Raw genomic sequence first — 4,402 nt, forward strand, 5'->3', positions numbered from 1 at the left:
AGGTAGAATCCGATCAAGGGCCGGGTATAAACTAGGGAAAAGATCAGGGTACGTTTCGGATAGACATCACCTAAATACCGGTTAGAAGTTTTAAGGAGCCGTATAAGACCCATGTAGAAATCAGCTAAATGATAACGATCAACCAGCTTTGGCTTCTCATCGTCAGGCCGACATTTGGTCATCTATTTTGGGCCATCAATTGAGATGACGCCGGCCTAGCCTTCGACAAAAATTAATTTTAAAAAAGTTATTTTTTAAATTCTTATTACCTAAACTAGTGTACTTTACCGCGCACTGTAACCACTTTGCTATCGAAGTACTTGAAGTTTAGTTACAAAAACTGTGCTGAATAGTTTGACGCTCCCGGTGCTCCTCAATAACAGAAAGATTGTTGAAATCGCCTAAATTTCATAGTCACATTATTTAAAACTATTCCAATATTATATAATAAAAAAATGTATAAACAAATTATTTGTTGAAAGCATGTTTTCTACGATTTTCCATAATTTTACGTTTTTTAAGGTATATTGCGAGATATTTCGATAAAAACAACATGATGATTAAGAATTTTTTCTTGATATTATTCTTGTTAAAATTACAAACAAATTTAATGAACAAATTCATTAGTCAGAAATTTACGACAGAAAATTTTTTTTTATTTTAATTTTTTTTAATAAGGAAGTTAATAATAATCTTAGCAAAATTCCTAACTTATTGATTAATATTATTCTTTTTTTCATCAAATTTAGTAAACAAATGCATTACTCGGGCATTTATCAACAGTAACATTCTTTTTTTTCAATACGAGTCCTTTCAATCGGGAATTTTATGACGATTTAAGCAACATTTATAATTAGTTGATAGATTTAATGATTTTTTAAAACAATTCTAATTAAAAAATGTATTAATCCGGCATTTGTGGATATAAAAATTCGTTTTTTCGATGTCAGCTTTTAAATTAGGAACTTCATAATAATTTCCAAAAAATTCTTAATTTTGTATCCATTTCATTTATTTTAATTTAATAAACAAATTTATTATTGGGACATTTGTCAACGGAAAAATTCTTTTTTTTTTCAATTTCAGACTTTCATTGGGATCTTCATAATAAATTCAGCAACATTTTTGATTAATTGCTAAATCTTATGATTTTTAAAACCAATTTAACAAACAAACGCATTATTTGGGAATCTGTGGACGGAAAAATTCATTTTTTCATGTCAGTCTTCTCATTTGAAACCTTCATGACAATTTCAGTAAAATGCATAATTAGTTGACACATTCTATGATTTTTGCAACAAATTTAATAAATATATCCGTTATTTGGATATTTGACAACGGAGGAGTTGTCGAAAATGTTGGAAAAGTCGAAAAGTACCTGAAAATGCATTTTTTTATTGAATTTATTTATAATATTAAAAATAATAATTTCACGAAGAAATTTAGTCATCATTATATTGTTTTTATCCAAAGTTCTTGCAATACAACTTTTAAAAACGTAAACTTATGGAAAATCGTAGAAAACATTCTTTAAACAAATAATTTTTTTATAAAAAATTTGCTTGTTTATTATATAATATTGTAGCATTTTCAACTAACGTTATTCTATAGAACTTAGGGGATTTCAACATAGAAAAAATAGCCATTTTTTCTTCATATTTATTGATTTATAGGAAATTGAAAATCTGATTTAAAATATACAAAAAGATGATTATGATTCTAATTTTAAAGTGTATTCCACCTTGATCAAACAGTTTTAGGACTTGTCACCGTGTGGCGCTCTTATTCGACCGATTTCAATTCTTTTTTTGTTGTGTTGGTAGAAGTGTCATTGACGTTCTGTCAAATTTTTAGCTTGATAGCTTGACCTTGACATTTGTTGAAGTGACGCCGTATTGTGTACATCTATTTTTGTGTGTGTTTTCGATTTTTCACAAAAAAATATGCCATCGAATTTTCACAGGGCCATCGTTATGCGTGAGTATTTTGCTAAAAACGAAACGAATACCATGCAAAAACCACTGAATTCGCCTGATTTGGCTTACTGCGACTTTTTCCTATTCGATCAACTCAAGAAAACGCTCCGCGGAACGCTTTGCTGCACCCGAGATGAGGTTATGGAAAAATCGAAGATGGCTCTTATGGCTATACCGCAAACCGATTATAAAAAATGTTTCGAGGATTGGATCAAGCGCTGGCATAAGTGCGTCGCAGTCGATGGGGAGTACTTTGAAGGAGACAATATCGATTATGATGAATAAACTTGTATTTTTGATTTTAAAAATAAAGTCCTAAAACTTTTTGATCAAGGTGGCAGATTATTCACTCAAAAATATTATTGGATAGGAAATTTAAATTAATAAATTTTGAATGCCTAGTTCTCGCAAGACTTTTTCACAGCAAATTGTTATATTTTCTTAATAGATTAATTTGGAAAGGGGCTTGACCATTTGGGAAGTTATACTTCGAAAATATTCAGTGTTCGATGCTTTTTTGGAATTTTTAAATTTTTCAGGATTGAAAATTAACTTTATTGTATATTAAAATAGATACATTTTGAATATGTAGCAGTTTTCAATTAATAATTTTGAAGGTTTCATTTTGACATTTTTAATTATGATAATGTGTCACAAATTAACAAAGTTTTTTCGTTTTTGTTGATTTAAAATTAAATTTGATAATTTAAAAGATACCTAAATAATAAATATTTACCCTAAAACGTTCCTATTTTTGGTTGAGAATTTGTGATGGTTTCTGTTGACTATTTATAAATTTCTACGAGTAACACACCAATTCGACCTCCCAATAATACGAGCAGATCAACTATGACCGAAAGCAGATCTATTGAAATGAGGTAGGTTGTGTGCACCCAATGTTACGGGCACATATGACATCGACGGACGGGCCAACTCTTGACCGCAGTCGGGTCGAATGCACTTTCACGGTCTTTTTATATCAATTAACCAGAGTTTATTGGGCTGTCCCCAGTGGACACAAAATTTGGCGACGTCTTTAAGACATCGTTACGACATCCTATGTCCATGTCGTTTCGGTGTCCTTGCGATATCGTAAAGACATCATCAGATCATACGACTTATTTACGATATCGTAAAGACACCTTTACGACATGGACAAACCCCGGATCTAATTCCAATAGCACCAGAGAAGAATCAACTTCCATCCGGTTCTTATCTTGGTTCTATCCGTCATTTTAAGCAGAGTTACGCTAAAGGAAATTACTTTATAATTTACAAATTATTTAAGATTCATTTTTAAATATAGAACATATATATAATACGCCCGTATTGCAAACTGCCGATACCTCACAATAAGTGGCACTTGGCAAAAAACAATATTGCGGACATATTTCTGTCTCACAGAGCGCACAGAAATTTGTCAGGACTATCACGCCTCCTGCGGTGTGAAATGTAGGAGTATTAGATATATATGCTTTAAGAACATTTTTTATTTGTTTTTTCCCAGGACAAAATAATTTCGCGGACTTTCAAGAAAATAGGAGACAACAAGTTTTTAGGAGGGTACACTTGACGAATTTTGTCCCATTTACCAAAATTATGAATCGAATTAAAAACACCCTAGCCGATACTCCCTTTGTTAGAATGAACCAAAATATTAATTTGATCTCATAACATCCAACTTCCGGGAAATTAAAATTAAATGAAAATCAGATTTCCAAAGATATTTTCCAACAATTTAAGCTTTTGATTTTCAAAAAATTACTTAGCTAAATACGCAATATTTTCAATAATTAATTTAAAAATTGACAATTTAACAGTGATGAGATTTTTAATGATCGTTTATTATAGCATTTGGCACTCAAGCTTTCACAAGAAATGATTCAAAAACTTTATTTTATTTAAGGCAAGATTTTTTTAGTCGTTTAAGCGATTACTTCACTTGAAATTCGAATTCAAATACAAATGGAAATTTTTCAATTTGTTTAACCTTAAATACATAATTTAAACATTTTTTTAAAATTGCAAATCTTCATTTGCATTTAATAATGAAATACGCTCTGTCATTGATCAATTAATTCTTGTATCCTAAAGCTTCACATGTTGGTATGCACACACTTCATAATAATAATATTAAATCAATAAAAGTAAGGTTATAATGTCCCAGTAATCATCAAGTCGATTTTCTTGCTTCCTATTTAGTTTGAATGAATTAGTTGAAATTCCATTTAATACAATAAATTGCTAAAAAGTCAATGAGGTTTCATTCAACATTAATTTTAATAATTAGTGAACTTATAACATTTAATAAAATGTGACATGCCCATGTTATATTGAAAAAGGCTCAAATGAGTTTTTAAAAATATGTGATATCTCTAACGAGATATCACGTGCCTTTATTTCGTTGGTTACAGAGTAAAGTCAAG

This window comes from Belonocnema kinseyi, chromosome 7, assembly GCF_010883055.1.
Source record: "Belonocnema kinseyi isolate 2016_QV_RU_SX_M_011 chromosome 7, B_treatae_v1, whole genome shotgun sequence".
Lineage (NCBI taxonomy): Eukaryota > Metazoa > Arthropoda > Insecta > Hymenoptera > Cynipidae > Belonocnema > Belonocnema kinseyi.